Consider the following 13,100-nt stretch of genomic DNA (forward strand, 5'->3'; position numbering starts at 1 on the left):
TACACCGGTCAAGGACAGATGGCCGAAATAATAGCCAATCAAACTTACATCATGCGTTCTGAATTCGACAACCTCCACGCACAACTCCTAAACACAACGTTAGAAGCTCACTTTATAATGAATGAGGTTATCACTCTGGGGAAAGAATTACATAAAACTCAGACTGAAATCAAAGGAATGGAGATCAGGAACCTCTTGTTAGGGTGGACTGACCAACTGGACAAAGCCATTCAGGAATATCACTCAAGCCTGATCATCATCATAGATGCTATTCTTTTTGCTAAACAAGGGACTCTTCATCCGGCAATTTTGTCGCCACAACAGCTACTAGATGCAGCCAGGAAAATAATGGATTCTACCACTTATGAATTTCCCCTGACACCTACAGAAATACTTTCGGAACAATTCAGCGGAATTGCGAAATTTCATGTAACGTATACCAAAGGAAGAATACTATTTGAACTCATCGTCCCTCTACTGGATACTACAGTTTACGACCTGTATAAAGTACATTCGAGCCCAATAACCCAGGTAAAGGGTACAACAACGTTAACTGTTTTTATCAAACCTAGCACCCCATACCTCGCCGTAGCTATGAACGGCATAACATATGTCACTCCCGACGAAGAATATATCCGACAATGCTACAACCTCCACGGACACTACATCTGTCAAGCTACGATTCCAATAGCTTATCTGAGGAACAAACCAACCTGTGAGACGGAGCTCTTGAGCCAGACAACCATGGACAGCTGGAACATGTGCGACGTCCGCCTGACGCCAACCTTCAAGGACCTTTGGCAACCACTATTATATAAGCAAGATTGGTTGTTCTATGTGAAGGAAGGGAAAAAGATATATTTCTACTGTAGGGACCGGTCAGCTGGTTCACAATACATTCAGGGAACAGGGATCTTGAAATTAAAACCAGGCTGTACTGCAATAACGGATTCAACAAGAATTCGGGCATTGGATACAATCGAATCGACAGAAGAATTCACTTACGCACCGACAATATCTTTAGATATAACAAGAATTTTGCCGGATTTTGGTGATCACCACGTGGAGGCAATCAAACAGTTAACCAATTCAAACATTTCGCAAGCGCAACCTACCAACAATTGGCCAAAAAACGAGGCGACCATTTCGCTAATGCAGCTAGAAGAAAAGGCACGGACTCTTGCAGAACACCACAAAACCAGGAACCAGATACGCGTAGGAACTTACGCGGGTGGGAGTGTCGCAATCTTACTAATCATTATCGCTGTACTCTGTTTAGTCCTGTTATATCTCAAGTTCAAATACCAACCTAGTCCTGCTCCTGAAGGAATGGAGAATAGTTACCTAAGAAACAGAAGTTTAGAGGATACAGATGCTACCACAACCAATATGCAGCCACCGAGAGCTCCTTCAGTGGTTGTCCAAAACATAAACAAGCCTATTGCACGAATGTCCACTACTATAATATAAACAGGATCTAGGTATAAGAAGAACGGAGACAACTCCACTCTTCCATAACGTAAAGATCCAGCATGGAATCGAGATACCAGCAAACGGAGCAGGGTGAAGGCCAAAGGACGATCGCAATACAAACGGGACAAATGGGTAGTTGGCTCAAGGAGTACCGCACCGGGTCCATTATAAGGTCACAGGGACCTTTCCAGCCAGGCAGCGGCAAGTTCAACCTTGGACGTGCCAGCCAGACACGAGACCCAAAGGCAATCGACCAGGGAACCTCAATGGCATCGCAACGAGGAAAGGAGAACCGACAACCTGCGGTGTCCTACATCTGGGAGAATGGGTTGCTCCTGGCCCAGATCACCGATGACAACATCACAACCTGGACGCCGGGTGACAGCCTGAGGAAACGCAGGAAACTGCGCCCAGGCACCCCTCCACCAACATGGGACCAGCCACTCCAAGGACCAGCATCCAACCGATCAACCAGCAACGGTGGCCATCAATCAAAGACTCCCTAAGCTAAGTCCCCACATATACACAATTACATACACGCACACCACACATCGCAATAGTTCAGTTCAAAAGTAATAGAATCATTTGGCAATTTTGGTGTACTCATCCGACTCCGAATGGTGAAAGCATCGTAACAAACGATGTTTCATCTTAGAGGGGAGATGTTACGTATCCGTCTTGGAAATTTCCTTATATGGTGTTACAAACCCTTCTCAAGAAATTTCCTTATATGGAATCGGATGTGTGCACCCGACACCAACCGTCTTCTAGAAAATTCGAGACCAACGCAAAGCAAGGGCGCGGTCCTACGGGTCACGTAGAGTCAGTCCCCACCACCCTTTTTACTCTAATTTTTGAGTATAAAAAGGGTGGCCACAAGGGCACCTCGGGTCTAGTTGAAGTCTAGAATCAGTTCGATACACGTCAGTACGTTCTTTTCGGATAATCTCTGCAACGAGGAAACTCTGCGAGATCGGGTATTCAAGTCCCTTTCAAGCACTCACAGTAACTATACAGTACGTTGTCGGCTGTTAAGCATTATTATAATCGTTGTAATCCGCCCCCGTTTGCTCGTGTTCGTGAAAACCGAGAAGGATTAGATTCTTGCTTCGCGGAATCGAAACTAAACTTTATTTATTCAACTCATTTCAAACGTGCAACCTAGAGTTCAATTCATTGAATACCGCGACAATTACACACAACAATTGTAAGGTCCGGAATAGAGAATAAACTCATACTAGTTTAATTTGCATACTATTGTACAATTATATTTACTGTCCAGAAACCCACTAAGGTGTACCTTTACCGCTCGAGGTACATCAATCAAGTTACGAGACCTAATACTAACGCTTTCCTGCGGCTCCCTACGTTAGCCATACGTAGGTTCGTCCGCATATCTCTCTCCTGAGGCTCCCTACGTTAGCCATACGTAGGTTCGTCCTCCACTCTACACCTTTCCTGTGGCTCCCTACGATAGCCATACGTAGGTTCGTCCACCATAGCCAACCTCCTGGAGCTCCCTACGTTAGCCATACGTAGGTTCGTCTCCACGTCTACTTCCTTAGGCTCCCAGTGTTAATAACAACACTGGTCAAGCCATTAACAACTACCATTTACCTAAATTAAGCTCCGGCTACGCAGCCGCCCCCTCCGGCTCGTAACACATATAATAACAATGTCGTTGTTACTATATCTACATGAGATAATGTAATATACATTTAATAAAAATGTCATTATTACTATATCCACATGAGATATAATGCAATATATATTTAGCAACAATGTCATTATTACTATATCTACATGAGATATGATGTAATATATATTTAGCAACAATGTCATTATCACTATATCCACATGAGATATAATGAAATATACATTTAATAACCTTGTCATTATTACTATATCCACATGAGATATAACGCAATATGCATTTAATAACAATACAATTGTTACTAAATCTACATGAGATATAATGTAATATATATTTAGCAACAACGTCATTATTACCATATCCACATGAGATATAATGAAATATATATTTAATAACCTTGTCATTATTACTATATCTACATGAGATATATTGTAATATACATTTAATAAAATTGTAATTGTTATATATCTACATGAGATATAATGTAATATACATTTTAAAGAATGCCCGGATTACTGTATCTACATGAGATATAACGTAATATTTATTTAATAACAATATAAATGTTACTATATCTATATCAGATATATAATATACACTTAATAACAGTGTCATTATCACCATATCCACATGAGATATAATGAAATATACATTTAATAACCTTGTCATTATTACTATATCTACATGAGATATATTGTAATATACATTTAATAGCAATATAATTGTTACTATATCTAAACCAGATACGTAATATACATTTCAAACAATGCCCTGTTACTGAATCTACATGAGATATAACATAATATACATTTAATAACAATATAATTGTTACTATATCTATATCAGATACATAATATACATTTAATAACAGTGTCATTATCACCATATCCACATGAGATATAATGTAATATACATATAATAACAATGTCATTATTACTATATCTACATGAGATATACCGAAATGTACATTTAATAACAATACAATTGTTACAATATCTATTCCAGATATATAATATACATTTAGTACCAATATCCATATTGCTATATCTACATGAGATAATGTAATACACATTTAATGACAATATAGTTGTAACTATACCTATATGCAATATATTGTAATATACATTTGATGACAATATAATTGTTAGTATATCTACATCACATATGTAATAAACATTAAATAACATTGCCATTATTACTATATCTACATGAGAAATAATGTAATATATATTTAGCAACAATGTCATTATTACTATATCCGCATGAGATATAATGAAATATACATTTAATAACCTTGTCATTATTACTATATCCACATGAGATATAACGCAATATGCATTTAATAACAATGTCGTTGTTACTATATCTACATGAGATAATGTAGTATACATTTAATAAAAATGTCATTATTATAAATGTACATGAGATATAATGTAATATATAATTAGCAACAATGTCACTATTAATACATCCACATGAGATATAATGGCATATACATTTAATAACAGTGTCATTGTTACTATATCTACATGAGATATAAGGTATTATACATTTAATATCAATGCCATTATTACCATATCTACATGAGATATAATGTAATATACATATAATCACAATGTCGTTGTTAGTATATCTACATGAGATAATGTAGTATACATTTAATAAAAATGTCATTATTATAAATGTACATGAGATATAATGCAATATATAATTAGCAACAATGTCATTATTACTATATCCACATGAGATATAATGAAATATACATTTAATAACCTTGTCATTATTACTATATCCACATGATATATAACGAAATATGCATTTAATAACCATGTCGTTGTTACTATATCTACATGTCCGTGCGGGGTTTCCAGTCCCCCATCGGACGCGTCCCCGGGTGGCGGACAGGGGAATGCTCGGCAGATATGCAGGGTAGTTGGGAAATAAAATACCGACCGCGGACCAAAACTGGAACTTAAAATCCAGAACGCGTCTGTTCCCGTATCGGGCGGCGTTCTGGTCGGCGTCTGTTCCCCATGTTAGGGGCGGCCGTTTTTCTTGACGGGTCAGGAGATGTAGCGGGTACGGTGACACTGCCCGAAAGGGATGTGTGGATGATTCGCGCAGCGCGCATCTCCTGGTGGCTCCCGGCGTCAACGCGCCGCTCCCAAGGGGATACCAGGGTGCTGATGAAGGGTGATGGTGCACGGTAAAGGGCGGATGTAACATTCCCGCTCCTATGCCACAAGCGGTCGCAGTCATGGGGGTAGCTGCGGCCGTGATCACCCCCCCACACCCGGAGGCAACCGCGTTCGGAGACGGCCTGGTATTCTGGAGTATCAACGACGACTTAATGGAGAATACAAATAACACAACCCGTGTAGAAGGGAGACATCTACGTTCTCGACCAAAGAAAGATCTCGATGAGATCTTGACGGTTGAGGAGCAAGCGAGGGGTTTGGATGGCGAGACCCTTGCGAGCGAGGCGGCGGCATTCACGCCACGTCGCAGCCTAGCGCGAAGTCCTCCGCGAACGAACGGAAGATCCTCGCCGGTTGCCGCTGATGGCACTCCTGCTCAGACACAGGAGGGTGCGATGGACATGGTGCAGGCCCAACAGCCTGCTCCGAAGTCTACTCCCCTTTTGGCAGAGGCACAGCCACTAGGGGCCCTGCTGCAGCAACTCCGGAGCCTAGTCGCGGAGATGACCGCAGCCACGGCCAAGCATCGCAACATTGCTGTGGCGATCAAAAACGGTCTGCCGCGGCTAGTTGAGATTGTGGTCGCCATCGAAGCTGGCCAGTCCGCACAGGCGACCCTGGAAGCAGGCGGTCGTAAACGGACGCGGGAGGAAACGACCAGCCCCGCATCCCAGCCATCCCCAGCCGAAAAGAGGCTGAAGGATCACGCGGAGGGGTGGAACGTCGTGGCTCGAAGGAAGCCGATGGCGTCGAAACCCGCCGCTCCTCCAACGACGGCCGCCTCAGCCGCGGCAAAACAGCCGCCCTCTGCCTCCTCTGAGGCAGGAAAACGGAAGAAGAAGAGGAGGCCGAGGCGGCGTCGGCGCGCAGCTGCATTGGCAGTAAAGCCGGCCGAGGGCACCAGCTACGCCGATGTAGTGGCGAAGCTGCGCGCCACGGTAAAGCCGGAGGAGGCCGGGGTGGAAATTAAGGCCATCCGGCAAACTAGGAGCGGCGAGGTGCTCCTCGAGCTCGCAGGCGCGGCAAAGCCCGAGCAGAAGGCCTCGTTTAGTGAGGCCCTGAAGGCTGCCCTGGGCAAGGCGGGATCCGTCCGGCGGATGGAGCCCAAAGAGACAATTGAGCTGAGGGATCTCGACTGTCTCACCACAGCTGGTGAGGTGGAAGAAGCCCTCAGAGCAGAATTGGGCGACTCCGCCGAAGTCATTCGGGTTCAGGTAACGAAGCAGAACGCCCGGGGCCAAAAGCTCGCGGTAGTCGAGCTCGAGGAGCGGGCGGCGGCCAGAATCCTGGACTGCGGTCGGCTAAGAGTCGGGATGGTCATATCCCGGCCCAGAAAGAGGACCACAGTCACGAGGTGCTTCAGATGCTTAGGCTACGGGCATCTGGCACGTGGCTGTAGAGGCCCCGATCGGCGGAATGATTGCTACCGATGCAGGGACAAGGGGCATGCGGCCAATGGCTGCCAGAAGACCCCGAGGTGTGCGGTCTGCGCCGACCACGGTCTCAAAGGCGCAGACCTGCAGCACGTTTTAGGGTCCGGCGCCTGCAAGACGTACCGCGACGCCTTAGCCGATGCCAAGAAGCGTAATGGCTAAGGTGCTCCAGGGAAACCTTAACCGGAGCCGAGTCGCGGACGCCCTTCTCGAGCAGCTGCGGCGAGAGCAGGAGATCGATATTCTCCTGCTCAGTGAACCGTACCGCGCTCGAGAAGGACCAACGTGGTTCGCCGACACGCTGGGAACCGCTGCGATCTGGATCCCGGATCCCTCCAAATTTCGGGTACAGACGCACAGGGCAGGCGCCGGATTTGTCTGGGTAAGGGGAGAGGGGGTGATGCTAGTAAGCGTGTATCTCTCCCCTAACGACCGCATCGCGGATTTCCGCGCGAAGATTGAAGCCCTAGAAGACACCATCCTGGAAATGGAGGGCGGATGTGTTGTCGGAGGGGACTTCAACGCGAAAGCGGTCGAGTGGGGAATGCCCAGGGGAAGGCTGGTCGTCGAACTGGCGGCCCGCCGGAATCTGGAGATCCTCAATCGAGGGTCGTCCACAACCTTCCGGAGATTTGGTTATCAGGAGACCATCATCGACATCACGATGGCTTCTGAGGATGTCGCCTCCCGTGTCGATGACTGGAGAGTCATTGAGGACTACACGGGGAGTGACCACCAGTATGTGGTTTTCCGGATAGCTGGGAAAAGAAGTCGGAGCAAGGCTCCACCCCCTGTTCGAGGGTGGAACCTCCAAACGCTCAAGAAGGAGGTCTTCGAAGAGGCCCTCCAAGTCGGGATGCAGAACATCTCGCAGCGCGACGGAGGGCCGTGGACCCAGCTATCGTTGGAGCGGTTCGTCGGCGCAACCATGGACGCCATCCATAAGGCGTGCGACGCGTCGATGAGCCGCGGAAAACCACGCAGCGCCAGACAGCCTGCCTACTGGTGGTCGAGTGATATCGCCGACCTCCGGAGGGATTGCCTCCGTCTGCGGAGAGCAGCCCAGCGCGCGAGGCGCACCACCGACGGAGAGGCCCTGTGGGAATCCTACAGGGCCGAGCGCCGCGAGCTCCGCCATGCTATTCGCGCGAACCAGCGGCGCTGCTGGGAGGACCTCTGCGAGGAGGTCAACCGTGATCCGTGGGGACTTAGGTACCGAATTGTGCGTCGCAAGATCGGTGCCCAAAACGGCCCCGCGGTGTTACCCGCAGACGAGGCATCGGCGATCGTGGACGCCCTCTTTCCGGACCACCCGGCAAGAGCGCGACACCGAACGGGGCTGCAGGTGGAGGAGTTCCCACCCTTCACCATGCAGGAAATGCAGGATGCAGCCCGGACCTTCCGCAACAGGAAAGCCCCGGGCCCAGACGGCATCCCAGCAGAGGTCGTGAAGCTGGCAGTTCAGCTTCAACCACGACCGATGCTGGAAATGCTAAACGCATGTCTGGATTCCGGCCTTTGGCCGACCCGATGGAAAGTGCAGCGCCTTGCGCTGATCAACAAGGGAAAGGGGCAGCTTACCGGTCCGTCCGCATACCGCCCTATATGTATGCTGGACACGGCCGGTAAGCTGCTGGAGAAAATGATTAGGCCCCGCCTACTAGAAGCTTTCCGGGAGGCGGGCGATCTATCGGATCGGCAATACGGCTTTCGACGCGGAAGGTCCACAGTCGACGCCGTACGGGTGGTCCTGGATGCCGCCGACAAGGCGGAGTCCGGTAACCGGCACAGCTGGCATGTCGTCCTCGTAGCCACGCTCGACGTCAGGAACGCCTTCAACTCGGCGAGTTGGGAGGGGATACTTGAGGCCCTGAAGAACACCTTCCAGGTGCCAGGCTATCTCCTCCGTATTATGGAGAATTACTTCTCCGACCGTGTCTTGCTCTACGACACGGCCGATGGGAGACGGAGGAGAAAAGTCACTGCAGGAGTGGCCCAGGGGTCCATCTTAGGACCGGACCTCTGGAACGCGTTCTACGACGCCATCCTGCGGATCGAGTTCCCCAGCGAGGCGTTCCTGGTGGGCTACGCGGACGACATAGCGGTAGTTATTGTCGCCCGCGACACGGAGTGCGCACAGTTTGGCCTTAATCAGGTCATGAGGCGGATCGAGAGGTGGATGAATGACGCGGGTCTTCGGTTAGCTACGGAGAAGACCGAGCTCGTCGTCCTGTCCAGGCGAAGGATCCCCACAGAGATACCTTTGAAGGTGGGGATCCACACCATTATTGCCAAGGCCGCCGTTAGGTACCTGGGGGTCCTGCTTGACAGCAAGCGAACCTTCTGGGCGCAGATACGGCAGGCTGCCGACAGGGCGGCAGCAACCGCGTCGTCCCTCGCCCGCCTCATGGCTAACATCGGAGGCCCAAGGCCGGCGAAGCGGAGGCTGCTCATTACCTCCGTAGAGTCCATCCTCCTGTACGGCGCGGAGATCTGGGCTGGAGCCCTCCGCCTCGAAAAGTACCGCCGCAGACTAGCGGCGGTTCAAAGGAGGTGCGCGCTCCGGGTAGCCTGTTCCTACAGAACTGTCGCGGAGCCAGCTGTGTTGGTGATAGCTGGAATGTTGCCCATAGATCTGCTTGCCCACGAGCGCAAGCAGGTCTATGCGGCGAAGAGGAGCGGCCAGGACACGGCCGACGCGAAGAGGGTGGCTCGAGAGGCCACCCTGCATCGCTGGCAGCAGCGCTGGACGGAAGAGGCACGGGGGCGCTGGACGGCTAGGCTAATTCCAAGCATCGCCCCCTGGCTAAATAGGAAGCACGACGAGGTGGACTACTACCTTACACAATTCCTGAGCGGGCACGGGTACTTCCGTGCGTACCTGTTCAGGATGGGTAAGGCCACCTCGCCAGTGTGCGGTTATGGCTGCCAGGATGCAGGGGACAGTGCCCAGCACACGCTCTTCCAATGCGGACGCTGGGCGGCCGAGAGGAATGCCCTCCAACAGGAGGTTGGCCCCATCACCCCCGACAACATCGTAGGGGTGATGCTGCAGACATTGAAGACTTGGAGCGCCGTCGCCAATTACGTGCGACGGTTGCTCCAGCAGAAGAAGAAGGAGGAGAGTCGGTGGAATCCCCTAAATCGAGTGTAGGGGATGCCACTGGCAAGTTGATGCAGCTCCTCACGGGCCACCTTCTGTTGTGAGGGCATTCGAAGAGCAGCGCGCGGAAACACGCGCAACAGGCGACTCCCCTCCGAAGTAATGTGATAAACAGTCCCGGAGGGGAATAAAGTCGCATAAAGGGTTTGCGGTTTTTTAGTGGGTAGGAATCCCACATACCCAGGAGCACGTGGCCCGCCCCTGGCATCTTGAAGACCGGAAGATTTTTCCGCTGTTTCCCTTCACCAAAACAAAAAAAAAAAAAAAAACTATATCTACATGAGATATAATGTAATACATACTTAGCAACAATGTCATTATTGCTATATCCACATGAGATATAACGCAATATGCATTTAATAACAATGTCGTTGTTAGTATATCTACATGAGGTAATGTAGTATACATTTAATAAAAATGTCATTATTATAAATGTACATGAGATTTAATGTAATATATAATTAGCAACAATGTCATAATTAATATATCCACATGAGATATAATGGCATATACATTTAATAACTGTGTCATTGTTACCATATCTACATGAGATATAATGAAATATACATTTAATATCAATGTCATTATTACCATATCCACATGAGATATACCGAAATGTACATTTAATAACAATATAATTGTTACTAAATCTACATCATATATGTAATATACATTTAATAACAATGTCATTATTACTATATCTGCATGAGATATAATGTAATATACATTTAATAACAATGTCATTATTACCATATCTACATGAGATATAATGTAATATATATTTAGCAACAATGTCACTATTACTATATCTACATGAGATATACCGAAATATGCATTTAATAACAATACAATTGTTACTAAATCTACATCAGATGTGTAATATACATTTAATAACAATGTCATTATTACTATATCTACATGAAATATAATGTAATATATATTTAGCAACAATGTCACTATTACTATATCCACATGAGATATAATGGCATATACATTTAATAACAGTGTCATTGTTACTATATCTACATGAGATATAAAGTAATATACATTTAATAAAATTGTAATTATTATATATCTACATGAGATATAATGTAATATACATTTTAAACAATGCCCAGATTACTGTATCTACATGAGATATAACGTAATATACATTTAATAACAATATAATTGTTACTATATCTATATCAGATATATAATATACATTTAATAACTGTGTCATTGTTACCATATCTACATGCGATATAATGTAATATACATTTAATAACAATGCCATTATTACCATATCTACATGCAATATAATGTGATATATATTTAGCAACAATGTCAATATTACTATATCCACATGAGATATAATGAAATATACATTTAATAACCTTGTCATTATTACTATATCCACATGAGATATAACGCAATATGCATTTAATTACAATGTCGTTGTTAGTATATCTACATGAGGTAATATAGTATACATTTGATAAAAATGTCATTATTATAAATTACATGAGATTTAATGTAATATATAATTAGCAACAATGTCATAATTAATATATCCACATGAGATATAATGGCATATAAATTTAAAAACTGTGTCATTGATACCATACCTTCATGAGATATAATGTAATATACATTTAATAACAATGCCATTATTACCATATCTGCATGAGATATAATGTAATATACATATAATAACAATGTCACTATTACTATATCTACATGAGATATACCGAAATGTACATTTAATAACAATACAATTGTTACTAAATCTACATCAGATGTGTAATATACATTTAATAACAATGTCATTATTACTATATCTACATGAGATATAATGTAATATATACTTAGCAACAATGTCATTATTACTATATCCACATGAGATATAACGAAATATGCATTTAATAATAATGTCGTTGTTACTATATCTATATGAGATAATGTAGTATACGTTTAATTACAATATAATTGTTACTGTATTTCCATCAGAGACGTAATATACATTGGATAGCAATGTCATTATTATATATCCACATGAGATATAATGTAATATACATTTAATATCAATGTCATTATTACTATATCTACATGAGATATAATGTAATATATATTTAATAACAATGTCATTATTACCATATCTACATGAGATATAATGTAATATACATATAATAACAATGTCACTATTACTATATCTACATGAGATATACCGAAATGTACATTTAATAACAATATAATTGTTACTAAATCTACATCATATATGTAATATACATTTAATAACAATGTCATTATTACTATATCTACATGAGATATAATGTAATATACATTTAATAACAATGTCATCATTACTGTATCCACATGAGATATAACGAAATATGCATTAAATAACAATGTGGATGTTACTATATCTATATGAGATAATATAGTATACATTTAGTTACAATATAGTTGTTACTGTATTTCTATCAGAGACGTAATATACATTTGATAGCAATGTCAATATTACTATATCTACGTGAGATATAACGTAATACATACTTGGCAACAATGTCATTATTACTATATCCACATGAGATATAATGAAATATACATTTAATAACCTTGTCATTATTACTATATCCGCATGAGATATAATGTAATGTATATTTAGCAACAATGTCATTTTTGCTACATCTACATGAGATACAATGTACTATATATTTAGCAACAATGTCATTATTGCTATATCTACATGAGATACAATGTAATATATATTTAGCAACAATGTCATTATTGCTACATCCACATGAGATATAATGTAATATATATTTAGCAACAATGTCATTATTACTATATCCACATGAGATATAATGAAATATACATTTAATAACAATGTCGTTGTTACTATATCTACATGAGATAATGTGGTATAGATTTGAGTGCAACGTAATTGTTACTGTATTTCCATCAGAGACGTAATATACATTTGATAACAATGTCATTATTACTATATCTACATGAGATATACCGAAATGTACATTTAATAACAATATCATTGTTACTATATCTATTTCAGATATATAATATACATTTAATAACAATATCATTATTGCTATATCTACATGAGATAATGTAATATACATTTAATGACAATGTAATTGTAACTATACCTACATGCGATATATTGTAATATACATTTGATG

The sequence above is a fragment of the Osmia bicornis genome, unplaced genomic scaffold (genome assembly GCF_907164935.1).
Source record: "Osmia bicornis bicornis unplaced genomic scaffold, iOsmBic2.1, whole genome shotgun sequence".
Classification (NCBI taxonomy): domain Eukaryota; kingdom Metazoa; phylum Arthropoda; class Insecta; order Hymenoptera; family Megachilidae; genus Osmia; species Osmia bicornis.